The following is a 22959-nucleotide window of genomic DNA, read 5'->3' on the forward strand; positions in this document are numbered from 1 at the left end:
AATGTGTCTGAAATGCCCTGAGCCCTGCTACTCAAGGCTCTATGCATGTGATCTTCCCCTTAAAAAGGTCCATAGTTGATTGGCTTATAACCAATTGGCCTAGCTTAACATTCATGGTATATGGTATCAGGGGTGGGTAGAGCCTGCAAGGTAAAGTGTCACTTGTGGACTGCAGCACCAGCTGTGCCACCACAAGTATGACAAAGTAAAATATGTCACTCAGGCTGGTTGAGCTGCTAAATCGACCTTGCTATTTTAAGCAACAGCAAAGTCCAAACTCCCTTTTTAATATGTATAAATACAACCCCTACAGCAGGGCTACTGAGTCCTAAGGCAGGGTGCAGCATATTAATAAGTAGAACATGTAATTCACAACTGTTTTTACTGTGAGAGCGGCAGGCAGGTCCCATTGGTGAGTAGAGCTACATGCTAACAACTCAGCTGTGCCAACTGCTAAATGGGACTAAGTTGATGCATCAAGTTATCAAACAATTCATTACAGTAAGCCCAACTTGACGCTCAAGTCGAAATTAACATAACTTGTGCCACATGCAACTTTTAGAAAATTGCCACTCTGATGCCCTGTTTTCCAGTTGCCATTTGCTGAGACTGGCCATGAAACAGACTTCTGCTCTTCTGTGGAGACATATAAACAACTCCCGGACAAGGTAAAGATAGAGGCCTGCCACTGGAGGAGGTTTTACTGTAGGAAGCTGGCTCTGTATATACTATACCAAAATGAGGTATGGTGTGTAGAGAGTTCAGGGGTTCCTCAGAGGCTTAACAGAGGCTAAAGTAGAAAATACTAATGCTTTCTTTTGTGGTAGTATGGTCGAACAGTTAGGCTTATCAGAGGATAAAGCAAAGCATTTGTTGTACACACAGTCAATAAATGAGGCACACACTCAATGACTAACTCCAGGCCAATTCTTTTTAAGTAGCAAAAATATATTGTGTAACTTTATTACTAGAACCTAAGGATCTCAGTTGCCTGTAGGCACAGTTGTAAGTATGTATCACGCATATGCATCAAATGTACTTTGGATTTTGCAGATAAAAAAAGTTTACAAATGAGTAACACTTTTCAATTTAAAAAATTGACTGCAATTGTTCATAGTAGTCGATAGAGTACTAGGGGAGAAAAGTGTTAGCATAGAACAGAGATAAGTACAAGGACTTATGATTTCAGTCTTCGGGAGTTAGGATGTCCACAGGTCAAAGTTCAAGCTGACCCCAAAAGTGCACCACCAGCAACACTGGGCCAGCCGGGTGCGTAAGTCAAAGTTGGCGTCGGGTTTGCAGTGGAGTCCTTTTGAGGACTGTGGGGACTTGGCAGAAATGCGACTGCAGCTAAGCACCCGCGGTTTCATGACACATGCCTGGGGGGTTTTGGTCAGCACTGGGGTCCACAGGTCAGCACCAAACACACACATTCAGTGGCACAGGGGAGGCCAGGTGCAAACACAGCATCAGGGGCCAAATGCTTTTCAAGGGAACGCCAGGGCCACAAAGATGCTGCAGGCTGGGTTCAGGGGGTCGGTTCCGGAAAACCAAAGGCTGGAGACAGGAAGGAGAGGGGCGCGCTGGACGTTTCTGGGCTGTCAGTTGGATTCCCCAAGGCCAAGGAGCTGTGGATGCAGGGCTGCCTTGAGGCATCGGGAATCTTCATTGAATCCGGTCATGGTCAGGGGGAGCCTCTGGATTCAGGCTGCAGGTGTTGTGTTGCTGGTGGGAGTGGGAAGGGGAGTAGGTGTGGGGGGGGGGGGGGGGGGGGGTGGGGGGGGTTTGTGAAATCCTAGGATGGACTCTAGGTCAGAATCACCTGGGGACCTTCTCTGGACAGATGGGCCACCTTGGCTCGGGCCGTGGGTGCAGAGTGGACAGGACTTGAGGATCCGGGCGGTTCAGGAGTCCTTTCGGAGGTTTCTCATGGTCAGGGCTGCTGTCCTCAGGAGTTCTCAGTCCACTGCTGGCCAGGCAGTCCTTTTAATTTTGCAGAGGTCACTGGGCCCTGCAGGATGTGTCAGCTTTATGGAGCAGGGGTCGTTGAAGCTACAGACAGGCCGCTAGGGCTGGGGCCAAATCAGGTGTCATCTGCAGTCTTCACTGTTGGGGTCGGCTTAGCAGTCCTTTCTTCTTTCATCTATCTATCTTGAGGTCACCAGTAATCTGATGAGTGAGGTTGAGGGGAGCCCCAAAATACTAGATTTAGAGACGTTACGGTGGTCAGGGGCAGAAGCCAATGGCTACTGTCCCCGAGGGTGACTACACCATTCCAGTATCCAATCCATTTGGGGAGGTGGGCACAATCCCTACCCTCCAAAACAAGATGGATGATTCTGCACGGAGGGTGTCATTTCAGCTCTGGACACCTTGGGGGTGGTCCTAGCTGTACTGGTCACTCCTCACTGTTTTACCTAATCTTCCCGCTGGGCTTGCTGCCAAAAGTGGGGCTTGCCCGGTGGGGGGGGATGGGGGGGGGGGGGACCGACTCCTAGCTGGAATAATACTCACAATGTCTAAAAATGGACTTAGACACTGTAGGGGCATATTGCTCATGCAGCTATGCCCTCACCTGTGGTATAGTGCTCCCTTCCTTAGGGCTTGTAAGGCCTGCTTGAGGGGTGACTTACCTATGCCACAGGCAGTGGTCTGTGGGCATGGTACCCTGAGAGGGATGCCATGTCGACTGTCTTTTTCTCCCCACCAACACACACAAGCTTTTGCCTTTCTCCCTCACTAACACACACAAGCTGCAATGGCAGTGTGCATGTGTTTGGTGAGGGGTCCCTTAGGGTGGCACAATACATGTTGCAACCCTTAGGGACCCTCCCTGGTCACAGAGCCCTTGGCACCACTGGTACCTTTTACAAGGGACATAGCTGTGTGCCAGTGTTTCCAATTGTGAAATCAATGGTACCGTTTTTGGGAAAGAACACTGGTACTAGGACCTGGTTAGCAGGATTCCAGAAAACTCAAGTCAGCATCAACATCAGGCAAAAAGTGGGGCACATTCAACTACCTGTGTCCAGCTAAATAATGGTAACTGCAAACCTGGGCATGTTTGGAATCAAACATGTCGGAATCATACCCCAGTACTGTTGCCAGTATTGGTTGTATGATTCCATACACTCTTGGGGCTCCTTAGAAGACTCCCAGCATTGCTCCTACCAGTTTTCTGGGGTTTGCTGGGCAGCCCGTGCTGCTGCCACCCGTCAGACAGGTCAGGCAGAACAAATGATTTCCTGTGGGAGAGGAAGGTAACACCCTCTCGGTTGGAAATAGGTGTTACAAGGCTTGAGATGGGTAGCCTCCCCAAGCCACTGTATGCTTTGAAGAGCACATTTGGTGCCCTCCTTGCATAAACCGGTTTGCACCAGTCCAGGGACCTGTGGTCCCTGCTCTGGCACAAAACTGGACAATGGAAAGGCGAGTGATCACTCTCCTGCCCATTACCACCCCAGGGGTGGTGCCCAGAGCTCCTCCAGATGGCCACTTGATTCTGCCATCGTGAATCCAAGGTAGGCAGAAGCCCCTGGGAGCTTCCGAGTGGCCAGGTCAGGCAGGTGACATCGCAGCCCCCTCCTGATAGGTGGTCATCCTGCTAGGTGACCAATCCCCCTTCCTGGGCTATTTAGGGTCTCCCTCGCGGGTGGGTCCTCATATTCAACCTGCAGGATTTCAGCAGGACTCCTCTGCATCGTTTACTTCATCTTCTGGCCACCGGGCCTGCAAATGGACCCTCCAGAAAGTCACAATCTGCAACTCCAGTAAGTACTCTGCTTTGCAACACTGTTTCTCTGCTCCTTTGAGCAACTGCTAAATTTCCCTGGCTGTGCATACTCTGAGGGCGACAAGTCTTCAGCCTGCACAATAGGTAAGAAGGAATCTCCCTTGGAGTAAAGGAGTCACCTACCTGCTTCCGCAGGCAGGCACCAACTGCAACGACGACCATCTGCGTGGATCCTCTCTCCTCCGGAAGCACGTGGATCCGGCATCAAAAGGTAGTGGTCTGGAGTGGTCCCCTTGGTCCTCTCTACCAGCTGTCCAACTTTGGAGACTAGGTTCCTGCCTTTCCCTGCAGAACAGTACCCCTGTGCACTGCGACTCTTGCAGCTTCTGAGGCTTGTTTGTTCCTCCTCCAAGGGATTTTCAGGCTCAGTGCAGCCCCGGCCCTCAGCACTCCTTCCCGCAAAGCACAGTCTCCTGCCTGCTGCTCCAGCAATGTGGGGCTCCTCTTCAGGTGTGCTGAGTGGGTCTCACTGCGACTCCTGTGCCTGCTGCCTTTGTGTTTCCTGAGGGTCTGCCTCTTCTTCTTGTGACTTTCCCAGCTGCTGAGGGTCACCTTGGACTTCCCTCCTTGGGTCAAGTCCCCGGGACCTTGCTGGTGCCCTTCAGCCTTGAGAATCGTTTGAGAACATCAGAGGGATGCCCCCAAACAGGAGGGGTGCTTGGTTGGTCTGTCGCCCTCTGAGGGTGCAAGTCTTCAGCCTGCATAAGAAGTAAGAAGAAATCTCCCTTGGGGTGAAGGAGTCACTCCCCTGCATCTGCAGGTACCAACTACAATGATGACAGGCTGCGTGGATCGTCTCTACTCCGGAATTGTGCAGATCCTGCATCACAGGTGGTGGTCATGAGTGGTCCCTTTGGTCCTCTCTACCAGCTGTCCAACTTGGGAGATGGTAAGCCATTCTCTCACCTTGCAGGACAGTACCCCTGTGCACCGCGACTCTTGCAGCTACCAAGGCTTGTTTGTTCCTCCTCCAAGGGATCTTAAGGCTCCGAGCAGCCCCGGCCCTCAGCACCCCTTCCCGCAAAGAACAGTCTCCTGCCTGCTACTCCAGCGACTTCTCTTCAGGTGTGCTGAGTGGGCCTCACTGCGACTCCGGTGCCTGTGGCTCGTGGGTCGCCTGTGGGGGCTCCCTCCTCTTCTTGTGACTCTCCCAGCTGCTGAAGGTTGCCTCGGGCTCCCCCCCCTTGGGTCGAGTCCCCTGGGACTTGCTGCTTCTCCTCAGCCTTACAAAACATTCTTCTCTGACTCTTGCATTTGCCAAGGCTTGTTGGTGCACCAACTGCATCACGACCTCCGATGTGGAACATCACTTGCATCACTTCTGGAACTCCTCTTCTGCTCCTGTGCTGCACTGTTGATTTGCTTCATCCACCGTCGACCTGGCCCTGCATCCACAGAAGGGTGGGTAGTGGCTCCTGCCACAACTGGACATTCCTCTTCTATCAGACTCCACCTTTGGGTTCTTCCAACCTTGTCTGGGTCAAGCAAAGTCCTTTTCCAAAGTCCTGTTGGATTGGTCGAAAACCAGGTACTTACCTCTCCTCTCCTGGTAGCTGGGGGAAACTCTGGTACTCACCTCTTGGGGTTCCTAGTTCCTCCGGCTCTCCTCTACTGATTTCACTTCCTCGGGTGGGGGACTGCCTTTCACATTCCACTTTTTAGTATAAGGTTTGGCCCTCCCCTAGGGCCCTCACTGTTTGCTATTGCTTTTACCAATGCCTATTGCTTTCTATGCTATTTCCTGATTGCTAATGTGTATATAATAGTGTGTCTACTTACCTCCAGTTGGGGTATTACCTATACAGTATTTTAGTATATGTGTTACCGTAATAAGGTATCTTTATTTTTGTAACACTGTGTGGTTCTTTGATGTGTGTGAGTGTTGTGTGACTATGGTGGTTTTGAATAAGCTCTGCATGTTTCCTAGATAAGCCTTGGCTGCTCATCCACAGCTAACTCTAGAGAGCCCTGGATTCCTAGACTCTGCTTACACTTCACTAACAGGGGATACCTAGGCCTGGTATAAGGTGATAACACCACAGGTGCTCACCACACACCAGGCCAGCTTACTACAACCATTACAATGTTGACAGCCTTTTTAGGATAGAAAATTAATTGGTTGAAAAACAAGGCTATGCCCATGATGAGGAATACCACAGAAGGCTCATGTGAGGAAATGGGATGTATTATATGGTATGGTTGTGTGACCTCACTGCATATTACACTAACACCTTTAGGACTAGTCAGATTTTGACAGTTAAACCTTAGCTCAGCTTGGTTAGCCGTGGATCTCAGCAGTCAGGCTTACACAAAGGAACAAAACAACTGAAAAAGGAAATTAAACACTCACAAAATCCAATACCAATATATAAACATGGAGTATATATTTATGAATCTATGGAGACCAAAATGAATAAGATCCACTAGAGGGTTAATGAGATATGGATTTTACAAGAAACACTAAAGTAAGACTTTTCACTTAACCACAAAACAGCACTGGCAAATTCAATGAATTTGACACAAAACGATTTCAAGAAAATCTGTCAGAGTGGAATGCGGTTATTTAGAGTTACTCTGGGTGACCAACTCCGACAGGTAGCCAGTCAAAGGGACCAGCAAGGTCCACCAGAACAGTTACGTCCTTAGGAAAGGCAGTCTTCAGCCCAGTTTCAGCATCAGTAGCTCCTTGCCACAGACTTCTATGGAGTGGTCCTGATGCAAGGGATAGCGGATGCTGAAGATGCTGTGCAGTGGGAAAGGGGGAGAGAGGGGGCCCTGCTGCTACTCCTCGGTCCTGGTGAGATGATTTTGGCCACTGGGGGTTAAGCCACACAATGTCTTCTCCTGGTCTGCATAAGCCTCTTTTAGCGATAACTCGTCTTCGGGGTGACCAAGCTGCATTTCGGTGACTCACCAGGGTCCAGCAGACTCAGTTGAAACTTTTGAGCATCGGGTTCTCGTCTCTTGGGCTGCATGGCGGTGAGGTACAAATTCACCCCAGCAGGCTTCTTCGCCTTTGTGGCCCTGTGCCGTAAACAAGAAATAAGACAACTGACTCATGAAGTCTAGGCTTTAAGCTTGGCTCAGGGGAAGACGTTTTCACAAGCAGGACACAGCAGGCACAAACCTTTCCTTTGCTAGTCCAAACAGCAGTAGATGCAGTCTGACTTCAGTGCAGCCTCATCTATACTGGCTCCAAGGTCAACAGGGCAGTCCTCCTTCAATTGAGTGAGAAATGAGTTCTCTGTGCCAGGCATACCCTTCTTATGCCCAGAAAGTGCTCTAATTGGAGGTTGTGGTCCCTAGCCAATGAGCTACTAGGTTTCTTCCTGCCTGATGGCAACTTCCTGTAAATGGTGACATCCAGCTATCCCAAAAGGCTCCATTCTGTCCACTCTCAAGACGGCATACCCCCTCTCTTGTCCTCAAGACCTCAGTAGCCCACGACAACAGTGTGGCTAACTGTGGGCTACACACCCACAGGGAGACCATTTTTGCCATTGTTCCCCTTTTTTGTCCATGACCCGAATCGGTCTACCCGAACAAAAAAGCAGACTGTGCTCAAGTCTGGTTACCCTTTGCCCTTCAAAGGCAGCTTCAGCTCTGAAGCTCACCTTCTGGACTAACAACATGTGTGGCTTCCATCCAGGACAAGTAACAACTCATTCCAACAGCAGGCCTCTATTGCTACCCATCCTGTGAGTGTTCACACATCCCCCAAGACAGGCTGATAACTGTCTCATAGCCAGCCTCAGTGCATGGACACTGGAAAACTTGGCTAACTGAGTCGCAACTTTCTCAAAGTTGGAAGTAGAAACTTAACCCCTTGACAGCCAAGGGCATAACAGTTACCTCCTTGGCTGCGGCGTTGAGGCACCAAGGACGTAACCGTTATGCTAGCCCTCCCCCCATGAGCCTCGCCTCAGCGCCCCCACTGCAGGGATGGAAGGGGAATCGCTTCCCCTTCAGGCCCCTGCCCACCCGGGGCGTCTGATGATACCATCATGCACTGACTTCATCAGAGGCCTCCGATCGGAGGAGAAATGCTCTTGCATTTCTCCTCCAATCACGTGGAGGGGCCGAGAAAGGCATCAAAGGAAAGGAAGGGAAAGAACATTACTGTTGGGCATATCTGTCCTCCATGGGGGTAGATCGGCCTACTTTTAAAAGGACCATCTGACCCCAAGGGGGGCAGAAAGCCCACCAGAGTCCAGGGAAGATTTTGTTTTCAGAATAAGAGTGTTACCCCAAATAAATGGGGCCAAAGCTGCTCTGCCCACCAGTGAGCAGATGGGGCAATTATCCCAGATCCACACCGTGGGGAGGGGGGTTGGGGAGAAAGTCTACTAGATGCCAGGGAATTAAAACAAAATATATATATAGTGTTTATGCCCCCACCACAACTGAAGGGGGTAACAGTCTTTCAGCTCTCCCCTGCACAGTAAAGCATCCTATCCCATGGCAAGCAAGATGGCATTTGATTATTTGGGGTTTTGGTTTTACATTTGGGCCATCAGAGCTTGGCTAACTCTCAAAATCGTCCCACTTAGAATGGCGAGGGCTACACTTTTTGGACTTTGGGACTCTGCCATGCAGAAAAATCCAGAAGACCTAGACACATCTGAAAACTAAACATCTGGGTGATTCCAGAGTGGTGTGCTTCACATGCATCACACACCATTTTCTTACCCACAATGCCCTTCAAACCTCCAACTTTGCTGGAAATCACACATTTTTCCCACATTTTTGCGTTGGAACCTTCCAGAATCTGCAGGAATCCCCAAAATTCCTACCACCCAGAATTCTGCTGCACTTGTCAGCCTAAAGAATGTTTTTTTTCTTTTCCCCCCCAAAACTGCCCTTTTGGACCCGCTTTGGTTCCCCCTCAATTTTGACATGTTTTTGGCTCTTCCCTGTCACAGGCACTTGGGCCCACCTACACAAGTGAGGTATCATTTTTACCGGGAGACTGAGGGGAACGTCGGGTGGTAGGAAATTTGTCCCAGTGTGGTGATTCCTTGCAGAAATGTGGGAAAATGTGATTTGTTTAGGTAAATTTGAGGTTTGCTGAGGATTCTGGGTAAGAAAACACTGGGGGATCCACACAAGTCACACCTTCTTAGACTCCCTTGGGTGTCTAGTTTTCAGAAATGTCTGGGTTTGGTAGGTTTCCCTAGATGGCTGATGAGCCAAGGACCAAAAACGCAGGTGCCCCCCGCAAAAACAAGTAGTCTTGTATTTGATAATTTTGATGTGTCCAGATGGTGTTTTGGGCATTTCCTTTTGCGGGCACTAGGCCTACCACACAAGTGAGGTGCCACTTTTTTTTGGGGAGACTTTGGGGGAACACTGGGTGGAAGAAAATTTGTGGCTACTCTCAGATTCCAGAACTTTCAGTCACCGAAATGTGAGGGAAAAGTGTTTTTTTGGCCAAATTGAGGTTTGCAAAGGATTCTGGGTAACAGATCCTGGCGAGAGCTCTACAAGTCACCCCATCTTGGATTGCTCTAGGTGTGGTTTTAAAAAATGCACAGGTTTGGTAGGTTTCCCTAGGTGCCGGCTGAGCTAGAGGCTAAAATCTACAGCTAGGAACTTTGCAAAAAACATTAGGCCTACCCACGGCAAATGAGGTACCATTTTTATCGAAGACTTGGGGGCACACAGAATAGCAAAAAAGTGTTATTGCCCCTTGTCTTTCTCTACATTTTTTCCTTCCAAATGTAAGACAGTGTGTAAAAAAGATGTCTATTTGAGAAATGCCCTGCAATTCACATGCTAGTATAGGCACCCCAGAATTCAGAGATGTGAAAATAACCACTGCTTCTCAGCACCTTATCATGTGCTCATTTTAGAAATGCAAACATTTTCTTGATACCTTTTTTTCACTCTTTATATTTCAGCAAATGAATTGCTGTATACCCAGTATAGAATGAAAACCCATTGCAAGGTGCAGCTCATTTATTGGCTCTGGGTACCAAGGGATCTTGATGTACCTGCAAGCCCTATATATTCCTGCAACCTGAAGAGTCCAGCAGACGTAATGGTATATTGCTTTAAAAAATCTGATATCGCAGGAAATAGTAAAACGTGGAGTAAAATGGCTGTTTTTTCACCTCAATTTCAATATTCTTTTATTTCAGCTGCAGGAAACCCTTGTAGGATCTACACAACTTACCCCTTGCTGAATTCAGAATTTTGTCTACCTTTCAGAAATGTTTAGCTTTCTGGGATCCAGCATTGTTTCATACCCATTTCTGTCACTAACTGGAAGGAGGCTGAAAGCGCCAAAAATAGTAAAAATGGGGTATGTCCCAGTAAAATGCCAAAATTGAGTTGAAAATGTGGTTTTCTGATTCAAGTCTGCCTGCTCCTGAAAGCTGTGAAGATGGCGATTTTAGCCCTGCAAACCCTTTTGATGATGTCATTTTCGGGGAAAAACCACAAGCCGCCTTCTGCAGCCCTTTTTCCTCCATATATAAAAAAAAAAAAGAAAAAAAAAAAAAAAAAAGAATTCGCTGTATTGTATTTTGGCTAATTTCTTGGTCTCCTTCAGGGGAACCCACAAAGTCTGGGTACCTATGGAATCCCTAGGATGTTGGGAAAAAAGGATTCAAATTTGGCATGGGTAGCTTATGTGGACAAAATGTTATGAGGGCCTAAGCGCGAACTGCTCCAAATAGCCAAAAAAAGGCTCGGCACATGAGGGGGGAAAAAGTTGGCAGCGAAGGGGTTAACGTAACACGTTGTTTGATACTTTGAAGTACCACCTTTTAAGTCCCATTCAGAAGTCAGCACAGCTGAGCTGCCAGTGTGTAACTTCGTACTCGCCCATGAGGCTACCAATCTCTCACAACAAAAATGACAATTTCGAGTTTTTCCTGCTCGAACATGTTAAACACATGTTGTGCTTTAATATGTTGCACACAGTCTTAGGATTTGATAGGCCTGTTCTAGTGGTGACTTGGGCACATTAAAACGTGTGTTTGGGCTTGAAAAGGGCAAAGTTCAGTAAGCAGTTGTAAACAGTTCTTCCAGTCGGCAGTGGGAAACTGGGAGCCATATTTTACTATGGCTTCCTGAGGGTGTCACAACTGCTGCAGTCCCTAAGGGGACTCTCAAACATACAGGCTTGAGTATTCCTGGTACAGTATACTAGAGACTTAGAAGTTAACCTATGCCAAATGGATGTAGGCAAATCAGATGTTTAAGGGTTAGGGCACTGAGGTCTAGTTAGCAGGCTTTAACTCACTCAGTCGAGAACAGCATCTGCCCAAAACAGACCATACGAAAGGAGTCATTTCCTTAGACCTCAGTGTTGCATAAGCTAAAATATCTAGATATACTTGTCAGTAGTAATGTTTAGTGAATGGTGCATGACAACACATTGCCACCGATGGATCAGATGAAAAGAAACTTTACTAAGCTGAAGGGCGCTCTGCCCTCTCAGTGGATCAGATATCAGAGCATTAAGGTGAATTTAGCACCACAATTTAATTGTGTGTTTGGCTCCTGATTTCACGCGAACTACTGAAATCCATGGACAACCAAATCAAAGCCTATATATGGGATGACCGTAAACGCAGATAAGACAACAAAAAAGAGTGAGCTTGCTACCATGTCATATTTGTGTCATTCATGTCCACTGGCTGCCATGGACCAGGACCGCAGCAAGATTCGGATCCGGTGCAGGCACAAACAAGGTAACAAACACGGACGGACGACCTTGATGAAGTAAGTCAGGGAGGGGGAGGAAGTCCCAGCAGGGGGTCGCTAAAAGTTTGGGGATACTGAACCTACAAGCACAGTATTGCGGTGCTTGACGAATGAATTTATTGGGCTGATGACAACCTTTTTATGATCATCCCGACAGAGTGTTAATATAGGCTTTGAACCCCACCAGAATTCATGTTGCCCTAGATCAGTGGTTCCCAACCTTTTGACTTCTGTGGACCCCCACTTTATCATTACTGGACCCCAGACACCCCCACTGAATGTTTATTGAAATCTGGGGACTCCTTACTGAGTCATTACTAAATTCTGGGGACCGAATCTGTTAATATTTAATTTTCAAAGCAGTTGAGGACCCCCTGAGGAGGCTTTGGGGACCCCAAGTGTCCCCGGACCACAGGTTGGGAACCATTGCCCTAGATGGTAGCAACACCAGTAGGTTGCACAAGGGGGTGTTCTCCCTCAGTTTTTTGGAGCCCTGATTTATGGTATGTCGCACAGAGATTGTTAGGGTATTCACAGTTGTATATTAAGCAGTTAGCATTGGTACCACAGAAAAGGGTACTGCGTTTTCCCTATATTGTGTGACACCACACAGCAGTGATTTTCTGTCTGACTGCTTGCTTGTTTATGAAATGGCCACCTTGAACTAAGTCGTCGCTTGTCACCACTAGAGTGGGATGGCGAGGCTGATAAGAGAGAGTTCTGTTCAGCTATAGCCCTCATGGGTCAAAACCAATTGCACTCTGAGATGTCATGAAGAGTGTTTTGTGACACACAGATTACATTAAATGCATGCGTTTTGAGCAACATGTGTGAGCCAGGACTTACCTGGTTAGTGGTATGTGGAGCGTGCTACATGATACATTATTAGTGTGGCTGCTCTGCATGATCATCAATCTTTTGCATATCTACCATGTTTTGATGCATCATGTTTATCTTAATAAAATTTACTTTTTGCAGATACAAGAATAATGGGTGAAAATCATAAGTTACGAGCAATACCCATTTGTGCATGCCTTAGTGTGTGCGTTCACAACTTAGGGCATTTTTGGCCCTTCCACCTTGGTCCTGAAGAAAGCCACTGACTCCTTTAGCACATAATTGTGGCTGAAACATGTCAACCAAACACTAGAATGTGTGAGATCACTGACTTCACTCCATATCCACTTGTTTTTAACCCTTCTGAAGGGTCCATTCTTAAAATAATTGATCCTGGAGGTAGTTTTAAAACTATCACTCATATTCACTACACTCTAAAAATCACAATCAGCTCCGCATCGAGGCACACCTACGATGCATTTGGAACTTAAGCGGGAACCTGATGATGAAGCACACCACCAACTAGGTTGGCGGGTGAGGGTTCTTTGCAAAAAAAAAAAAATATATATATATTTTTTGCAGGTATGTCAGCCAGTAGACCTAAATGACACAAATATGACATGGTAGCAAGCTTGCTCTTTTTTTGTTGTGTTATATGAGGTAAGGGAAGAGGAACATCTTTTTCTTCTCACTCTCCTTGTTTAGTGTAAACGCAAATTAGCCATGCTCAAATTATATGCAGATACAACTTCTGATGGATTGCAAATTCCCAAAACTGATCGTTATTACACAGCTCACCAACATGGCTATCACTTCTGGGAAGACCTAGAGATCCCTCACTGGGTCACTTTGGAATGACTCATAGGAACTGATGCAAAAGGTCCACGAGTCCTGTACAAACAATTAACAGAGCAAAGATCCCAATAACCCAATACATTGAAACTCAATATAGACCTGGAGCATGCAACAAACATGTTACTTACCTTTGGTAATGTTCTATCTGATAGAGACTCTCTAGCTGCAGATTCCTAACCATTTGAATATTCCCCAGGTGTAGTGAATGGATCTGGAAACGTTTGACAGTATACCGGAAGCTGGATATCTATGCAGTGTACCAATGTTGGGGCACACTAGGCAGACAGTACAGGCGACCCGTACTGACCAAGGTTAAAGTAATAACACTAAGGGGGTGATTCTGATTCCGGCGGGCGGCGGAGGCCGCCCGCCGGAATTCCGCCCCCATTATACCGCTCCGCGGTCAGAAGACCGCGGAGGGTATTATGAGTTTTTCCCTGGGCTGGCGGGCGGTCTCCAAAAGACCGCCCGCCAGCCCAGGGAAAAACTCCCTTCCCACGAGGATGCCGGCTCGTAATCGAGCCGGCGGAGTGGGAAGGTGCGACGGGTGCAGTGGCACCCGTCGCGTATTTCAGTGTCTGCAAGGCAGACACTGAAATACTTTGCGGGGCCCTCTTACGGGGGCCCCTGCCGTGCCCATGCCATTGGCATGGGCACGGCAGGGGCCCCCAGGGGCCCCGCGGCACCCCCTACCGCCATCCTGTTCCTGGCGGGCGAACCGCCAGGAACAGGATGGCGGTAGGGGGTGTCAGAATCCCCCATGGCGGCGCAGCAAGCTGCGCCGCCATGGGGGATTCTAAGGGCAGCGGTAAACCGGCGGGAGACCGCCGGTTTACCCTTTCTGACCGCGGCCAAAGCGCCGCGGTCAGAATGCCCTGCGGGGCACCGCCGGCCTGTCGGCGGTGCTCCCGCTGACCCTCGCCGCCGGGGTTAGAATCAGGGCCTAAATGTTCTCTTTTGAGGTAGTGTGGGCGAGCACTTAAGGCTGATCAGAGGGTAATGCTAAGCATTTGTTGAACACAGTCAATAAATGAGACAATCAAGAAGAAACAAGACCGATTTTAGATAAATACAACACTTCTGTTTCTACACCAGAAAATCTTCAAATCAAGGTAAGTACTGTTGCAGAGTTATTCATCACAGCGCGGTAAGAATACACCAATGTGCTATTATGCGGTAGTGACTTTTAATGGGTAAAGTACACATACTGCATACAGATATTTACAGAAGGATCTTGGGGGTCCCCTTTAGATCGTAGGGCGTTAGAGGGTGAAGGACACAAGAAACACCAGCAGTCAGTTCAGAGTCTGGGTGCCAAAGTACTGGTTGGGTCAGATGCCTTGCACACTGCATGGTTGGTGAAGAGGGGGACACCTTGAAATAGGCTGCGGGGTGGGGGGGTGGGGAACTTGGAGAGAAGTCCGAGAGCTCCCAATGGGGGACTCAGTCTGTGGGGGTCCTCGGTGCAGGGGAGCTCCATCGGTTGTCATGGACGGGAAGCTCGGGTGGAGAGGGTATTGGTCGGCTGGTGCTCGTGCGTCAAAGATGCCCACAGCTCCCAGTTAGAACTGCAAGAGGGGGGCAAAACAGGACAGCTGGACCACTTGGTGCTGGCCTCTGCAGTGCTGACGTCCTTATTGGACTCAAACAAGCTTTGGATGTTGCAAGGGGTCTGGTACACTGGGAATCTGTGCAGGGAGGCTCTGGTTGTAACATCTAGTAACAGAACTAGACATCACAGGGGCATATCTGTCATTGTAGATATGCCCTCACATAAAATATATGTATAGGGCTCTAAGACCTGCTGTAGGGGTGACTTACATATATTTCGATGCAGTGATTTGGGGCATGGCATACGAGTGTGCCATGTTGTGTTTTCACTCATGGCTTGCACCATGACACGCAGTCTGCAATGGCAGGCTGTGCTCAATTGTTAGGGGGGGTCCTGTTTTCTCTCAATACATCATTATAGATATCCCGCATGATTTTTCACCCTCTTTGGAAGTAGTTCTTCCTCTGACCATGGTGGGTAAGCAACTATTTTTGCTATCCATATTTTGTAGAGCGTTGTAGTATTGCACTTCCAATTAAGTTTGTGTCATTTTCAATATATTTTTGTTTCTATTTTCTTATGTTTTTGGAGAATTTAATAATTATTTTGGCACATATCTGTGGTTTGTGTTTTTTGTTTCTACAGGTGACCAATGGTCTTGTATAGTAAACACAGACCTGTAGTGAGTAATTACTCCATTTTTTCTTGTTTTGATTGACCAGTTTATTACTATATATGTAATGTCCTGGAGATAGATTTGTGTTTGAGTCCTGATGAAGCGCCAGGGGATCCTTTTGAACATTTGCTTGGGTGTGAAACATGTTGACTTTTTGTAGAGGGTGTAGTCATTGCACTTTACCCATTGTGCATTTAAAGTGTGGGACCATTATTTCCCCTTCACTTTTCTTCTGTTTTTAATCTTGACCGGGTCCTCGCCTATTTATTAAATATTTCCTCATATCAAGGGGATACCCAAGGCAATTTTAATTTTTATGCATCTCTCCAGTTACCTCTTAGTAACCTAAAGAATTTGTGGTACTAAGACGTAAAATTCACTCTTAATGGTTTGAAGGTCTGATGCTGGACTTTGTCAGACATTGCAGTGCCAGTCTGATGTGAAGCACGGCCCGTTGATGATGCATGAGGGCCATCGCTTCGGGCCATCGCTTCTAATTGAGTGTGTGCCTGCGAGAGGGGTGTGAATATCCTTCATTTTTTGGAACTGTGCACCGAGTGATTCTTACAGTATATATTTGGAGAATGTGCACTGGACCAATCAATCTCCCAGTCCCCCTTCTTTTTTTTTCACCAAAGTGAACATTGTCTATCCTACACAGAAAAATACACGTCGTCAGGTCAGGGCAGTTATTAGAATAGCATATACGTTATTACAGAACATCATACTGTCCACAACATCTCAGAGGGGACATTCCAGCGAGGTTCCCATCTTATGGTGCACGTTGTTTCAGTTTCTGATGAAACCTTTTGGTTCCTCTTTGTCTACATGGGAGGACTCTCAGCAGACCAACAGACCTCTTCTTTACCTCTGCAAAGGTATGGGTTTGAGATTCCTCTCCGGAACCAGAAGGGCGGATTAGGGCTACCACTGCTAGTTGCTCTCATGTAGAAATAGTGTAGGTAGGAATACTAGGCACACTATTATGACATTATGTTGGGACTCTTCTTGTGTTTCATTCTTTTTACCAATGCTGTCATTCATGCCTTTTCACATAGAACGTAGTTGCTTCAGTAAATTGAACCACGATCCTGCTTCTGTTTTGTCCTTGCATGTATGTGACTTGTATAACTGAGAGAAAGGAATGAAATCTGCTCCACCATGAACTCCCTGAGGAATCTAAGTGTCATGTGACAGGCTTTCACAAATCAATCCTACCTCTGGTACTTGTGAGGTGCTGCTAGCTAGCTGGAAAGGGTTAGGCTGACAGCTGTCACACAGCGTGGGATCAGACTCAGTCCCCCACGCTCAGTGGTGCGGTCATCCAAAATCCAGCAGTCTTGCAACCAAAATGGGAGAATACCACACTTTAAACATGGTACACTGCTGTGGGAAGTCAATGGAGTTTGGCATGAAAAATTCTCAGGAAGGCCACAGTGCAGAGAACTGCCGTCATCTAGGCAGGAAAGAACGACAGACTGAGCTAGTGTTTTTCTGAACTCAAGAGAGAGAAGTAAGATTATTTTCCTTGGAATTTGGATACAGTAGGAGCATTTGGCAAAACTTTAAAATCTGAGGAGAAAAAGTAGGGTAGAAGTCAAAGATGATTTACAATAGGGAGGTCCTAGAACAAAGATCCACTAAGTTGAGGATTACATACTATCAACACCTCGTTTTTGTCAGGGTCAATCTGTAGCCATTTTTTTAAATCACCAGGACACAATGAGTAGATGGTTTATTTCTGTCTAGCACAACATCCCCAACACGCCCAAACTTCTTTGTAACTGCCTACTGTCTCTCCTGGAATCCGCAAGTAAAATCCAGTAGAGAAGCATTTAGTTGCCATGGTACAGCTGCTCAGTTACACCACGTCTCCCCCTTTTAGGAAATGTAATTAATAAATTTGCTTACACACTAACCTAAATTGGACTACTTATACATATGAATTGCCTGTACAAATGTGAAGGATGTATTAAAGAAAACTTTACATTGAACACACAATCCTTTTTGCCACATTGGCTTAGTTATGATCCGTTTCATCTTAATATTTTTCCCATCCCAGCATTTTTTCTTAACCATATGTTACGTTCAAAGTCATTACACAATATTATCTTCCAGGTATTCCATCCTTTGCCAACATTTAACCAGACATTGTTTCCGACTGCCTTTGCGACCTGCTTGGGCTTGTACCATTTAGACACACCTGACTTTTGACCACTTGTTAGGAAGGTCCTCACCCAATCACCTTTTACAAATTTGGGCGTCTTGTTTATCACCTTCTCATTGTGTCTTTGTACATACGTTTGATATCTCTTTACTCATTGTTGAGCATCTTTTTTTTTTTTTTTCTTTTTTTTTTTAAACAACCCATGTATGAGATCTTCTCAGCCATGCATATGTCACTTTAGTGTTTGCTGGCCGACTCTTTAGTAAACTGAAAGGCGTTACTTTTGTACTGCAATAACCCCATAACATTTCCTTGACTGCACTCTTCTCCGCACTCAACTTCCAATTGTACACGCTCCTTCGACACGCGGCTGAATCTCCCCACAAGACCATTTTCTCCTGGATGGTAAACTGCTGTCTTGTGATGAAACATTCCTACCCCTTCGTATACTTCTTGAACACTTCTGCTGTAAACTGAGGTCCATTATCACTTACGATACTCTCAGGATAACCCTCCCTATTAAATACTTCTTCACATAAATCTACTATGTTGGAGGTTTTAGTTTCTCCTACAAAGGCTACTTCGGGCCATTTGGAAAAAATAATCCACAAGCTCTACGGCATATTTATTTTCTATTCCCTTAGCAATAAGTAGTCCACTGATATCCACAGCTACTCTCTGCCATGGTTTCTCTGGCAGTGGGGTGGACATTATGGAAGATTCCTCTGATTTGTGAGACTTGTCACTGCACATACACACTATGCAACTGCAAACACACCTCTATTTCCTATCCATACCTGGCCACCAATAGTCAACCCGAGCTCTTCTCTTCATACCAGGCATACCACTATGACCTTCGTGTAATAACTCCAACAACCTTGTTCTCATTCTCAAGGGTACCACCAACCTTCCATCCCTTCTCAAAATTTAATTTACCACAGACAGCTCTGATCATACCATTCTGTACTCATTGATTTTTTTTTCCGTACACACTCCACCTTATTTGTGGTACTTGACAAACATGACAGTAATTGTTTAATTAAACTATCTTCCAGAATCGCTTTCTTCCTCGCTTATGGCACCACCACACGATCCTTCGCTACTATCAGCACTGGTGTTCTTTTTCCCCAGGAACACACATTCATACAAAATTATACTCTTGCAAACAGTATAGCCACTTTGTGATTCTTGGTGTCGCTCTACCTGCTCCCTTGGTTGTGAACATGCCAATAATCGGCTTGTGGTCTTGTTCTCAATTCAAAGTTGGCCCCCCATACATATGTTTTAAAATAATTGACACCCCACTTGCATGCCAATGCTCCTCTTTCAATAACTAAGTGCCCTTTAGCCCTTTCACAGTCCGCGAGGCAAACGCCACCACTCGCTCTTGTCCAGCTTTTCTTTTCATTAGCACTGCACCTAAACTGTGTGCATTTGCATCAATTATCACTATGATCTGATCATTAGGATCAAACGGTTTCAAAGCAACAGCTTTCACAATTTCCCTTTTTATTCCTTCAAAGGCTTGTTGACATTCCTGTGTCCATTCAAAACTCACTCCCTTTTTCATTAGCTTAAAGGTATGTACCTTTTCTGCAAAGTGGTGCACAAACTTTGAAAAGCTAAACCAAGGAAGCAACACAAATTTATCATTGGGTGACGACGTGCATTCTATTGCCTCAAGTACATTTTTCTTTGGTTTCACCCCTTCCTAAGATGTGTGTCCCAAATAATCAACATGCATTATTCTTATTTTAAACTTTTCCTCCCTCACTGTTAAACCCGAATCCTGCAGTTTCTACAACACCATATTTAAAACATCATAATGACTCTCCATATCTGCACCCCAAATTAGGACATTGTCCTGAAAAACTACTACATCAGGCATTCCTTTCAAGGTGCTTCCATTAAGTCTTTGGAAAACTGCAGATGCCAAAGCAAATGGCATCCATATAAACTGAAACGCACCTTCAGGTATAATAAATTATGTTAGGTGTGTAGATGTGGGATGTAATCAAATTTGGTGGGATGCACTGGATAAACCTATTGAAGAGAAATACTTGCCATTCTTGATAAGAGATTAATTTGTTTATGGGTGGCAAGGAATGACGGTCAACCCAAGTGTTGATTCAGATCTCTCAGATACATGCACATGCCCAATGTTCCATTAGATTTGGGTACCAACACAATTGGGCTGAGACACTCTGATTACTCTAGTGGTTCTATGACCCCTGAATTACACAAACAATCAATTCTTCCTTGATTTGAAAACTGAAAGCAATAGGCACATTCCTCACTTTGTGAACTAGTGGTGCGCTTCCTGCTTTTAATACTATACGATGTTCAAATTTATCTAAACATCCAAGTTTGTCTGAGAATAGTTTTGGATATTTTATGCTTCACTCCGCTCCCTGTTTCCTCTGTCACCAACACTTGCTCAGATTGATTGGGATCTAGAACTATGCCTAATGCTTTCTGCTCCTTGCATCCCAGTGGAGCTCTTCCCTTCTCTACTATGTACACTCTACCAATCACATTTCTGTTTTTATAGGACAATTTACAGTTAAAATCGCCTAACAACGGAAGCTTTACTCCACAATATCCTTCTGGTTCAACATCAGGTGGAGGCAATTTTTATGGCCCCATGGTTTTCCACGCTAGTTTGTCTATTACGGTGGACACGAGTCTGCCCAGACTGATACATTAACTTCATTCGTTTTCATAGTACATTTTGGTGGACTGTAACCTTTGTTAATTTCTCACACTACATTCTCATATATCACTAATATTTCAACGCTATCTTTCACTTCTTCAGAATAATCTTCATTGTTATGACTGACTTCATTCACTGATTGTTTCCATCCCTCTCGAGTTGCAGATTTATATATTCTTGAGAAATGTCCTAACTTTTTGCATTTAAAACGTTACGTTTTCATATCTGGACACCTTTCTGCCTCTGCTGTATGTTTGTTACCTCCACATTTGTAACATACATGTTTGTCATTGTTAGTGATCTTGTTACTCTCGGACTCCTTTCTGAGTTTCTGTACTACATTTAGGGCCAGATGTACAAAGCTTTTTGCACAAAGCAAACAGCAAATTTTGCTGTTTGCGACGTGCAAAAAGCACTTCGCGATGCAAAAGCCCTGTTTTGTGATTCGGTAACCTGGTTACCAAATCGCAAAACAGGTTTGCAAGTCGCAAATTAGGAAGGGGTGTTCCCTTCCTAATTGCGAGTCGCAGTGCAATATGCAGGATTGCTTTGTGACCGCAAACGTTTCATTTTTCGTTTTTGTAATGCATCTCGTTTGCAGGAAAACGGGCTGCATTACAAAAAAAAAAAAAAAAAAAAAAACTGCTTTATTAAAAAGCAGTTACAGACATGGTGGTCTGCTGTCTGCAGCAGGCCACCATCCCTGTGAGGGCCGCCACTCGCAAGGGGGTCGCAAATTGCGACCCACCTCATTATTATTCATGAGTGGACCTTTGCGACTCCCTTGTGAGTTGCAGATGGTGTCAGGGACACCATCCAACATTCTGAATTGCAACTTGCAAATTGTGAGTCGCTCTAACTCGTAATTTGCGGGTCGCAATTCGGAATGTACCTACTCCGACCCCTACTCTCTTAGGGTCACTCTTGCCTTTAATTTGATCTTCATTTAATTCTTTCACATACAAGATGTGTTTTCTAATCGCCTTACTATATTTATGTTTTTTTTGTAATGAAGGATCCTTCAATTCCATTAACCTCTCCTGAATTTGGACATTACTGGTTCTGATCCCTTATTATTTCCTTGTGTAAATCCTTAAATTTGCATGTTGCCGCTAATGTTCTCCACACAGCTACGTACTGTTCCACAGTTTCCCCTGGCAATTGAGCCCTAGAAAAGAATCTGTCTCTCCATCACTATGTTGGTCTTTTTTTCCAAAATTATTATCCAAAGCTTTCATAGCATCAATATAAACATCAATGGTCACTTCCTCCGTTTCTGACCCATCCTTCACCTTCGTCCTCTTGAAAAGAGGAAGTAGCATGTGTAGGTTCAGTTAAAGTTTTCAAAACCTTTCTTCCCTCAACACCTAGATTGTGTTTTAATAATGCCAATTTGAGTGCAGCCTCAAAAGCTACTCCTCCTATAGCTTCTAAGTAAGTTTGGAAGGATCCGTGCCAATCCTCCCGCACCATAACTGGGTCTTTCCAAGAATTTAGGTGGTGCATTTATCGACGAGGAATCAAGTACGTTAAGTTGTGTTATAGACTCAAACACATGAAGACTTCCTTAGTTTTTTTTAATTTTATTTTTTTAATGAACATGGAGTGGACACTTCCAGACCAACTGAATAATGTTGGACTGCGCTAAAGAACCATTCACTAAACAACTAACTGGGAAATATAAGACATGTACACATTTGAAAGAAAAAAGAAAGAAAGAAAGTTGTCACCATGGTCTGCAACAAAATAAATGTAGTCACCATCGTCCCGTTGCTCTTCCTTCAATTCCACTAAGACCCTTGATACAGCTTTTTAACAGTGCACGTACACACAACTCTGTTGCACCCTCTTCCTCAGTGTAGTTGCTGGCGTGTTGGTCAGACGTATGAAACTGTTGCAGAGGAAGCTTTTATTACGTACCTCGTTCACTACGTAGCATGTCCTCAACGTGAACAGCGCACAGATGCGCGCAACATCACTTTCCTTAGCTACGAGTACAGGAACGCTCCTGGTGCCACGTTCCAGATAAATGACAAGGTGCCCTCTCCGCTGCCCTTAGTTACACCAGTCACCAGCTCTCGTCTCCTTCATGCGCCACAGGAGTTCGAAGTCCGCCCCCGGTGCGTGATACCAGACGCATTTGAAGGTAAACAACACAATGGGGCTCAACGTTCACTTTTGCTCATACTGGGCTTGCTCACATTAAACTCCCATTCACGCGATGGTTGGCACAGAGTTGCCCGTTCAAAAACGAGTCAAACTAGTCTCATAAATCACAAAAACGTACAGGCTTGATCCGCACACTTGGCTAGAGTCACTGTACTTCAGGAACTGTGTGACTAAGCTTCTTTTGAGTTGAGAACTTGGGGTTGTAGCTATTCACCAATTTACATGATGAGTGATCTTCTGGTCTTATTTTCTGTAACAGTGTCCTGGAATCCATCACATCCTCGTCGCCACATTTAAATCACCAGGACATGATGAGAAGATGGTAGATGGCGGATTTCTGTCCAGCACAACAACCCCAACACGTCCTATCTTCTCTGCAACTGCCAACTGTCTCTCCTCGAAACAGCAAGTAGAATCCAGCAGAGAAGCATTCAGTTGCCATGGTACAGTTGCTTAGTTACAACACTATTAGATTTCTTTCAGG

The 22959-nt window shown here is 45.8% G+C and overlaps 1 protein-coding gene across 14 annotated transcripts in view; it reads right to left on the minus strand.

The window, feature by feature from the left end:
- Nucleotides 1-22959, minus strand: part of PPFIA1 (PTPRF interacting protein alpha 1) — a 540698-nt gene that overhangs the window by 61114 nt on the left and 456625 nt on the right. The gene's annotated exons all lie outside the window — the stretch shown is intronic.

The sequence above is a fragment of the Pleurodeles waltl genome, chromosome 3_1 (assembly GCF_031143425.1).
Source record: "Pleurodeles waltl isolate 20211129_DDA chromosome 3_1, aPleWal1.hap1.20221129, whole genome shotgun sequence".
In the NCBI taxonomy this organism is placed as follows: Eukaryota; Metazoa; Chordata; class Amphibia; order Caudata; family Salamandridae; genus Pleurodeles; species Pleurodeles waltl.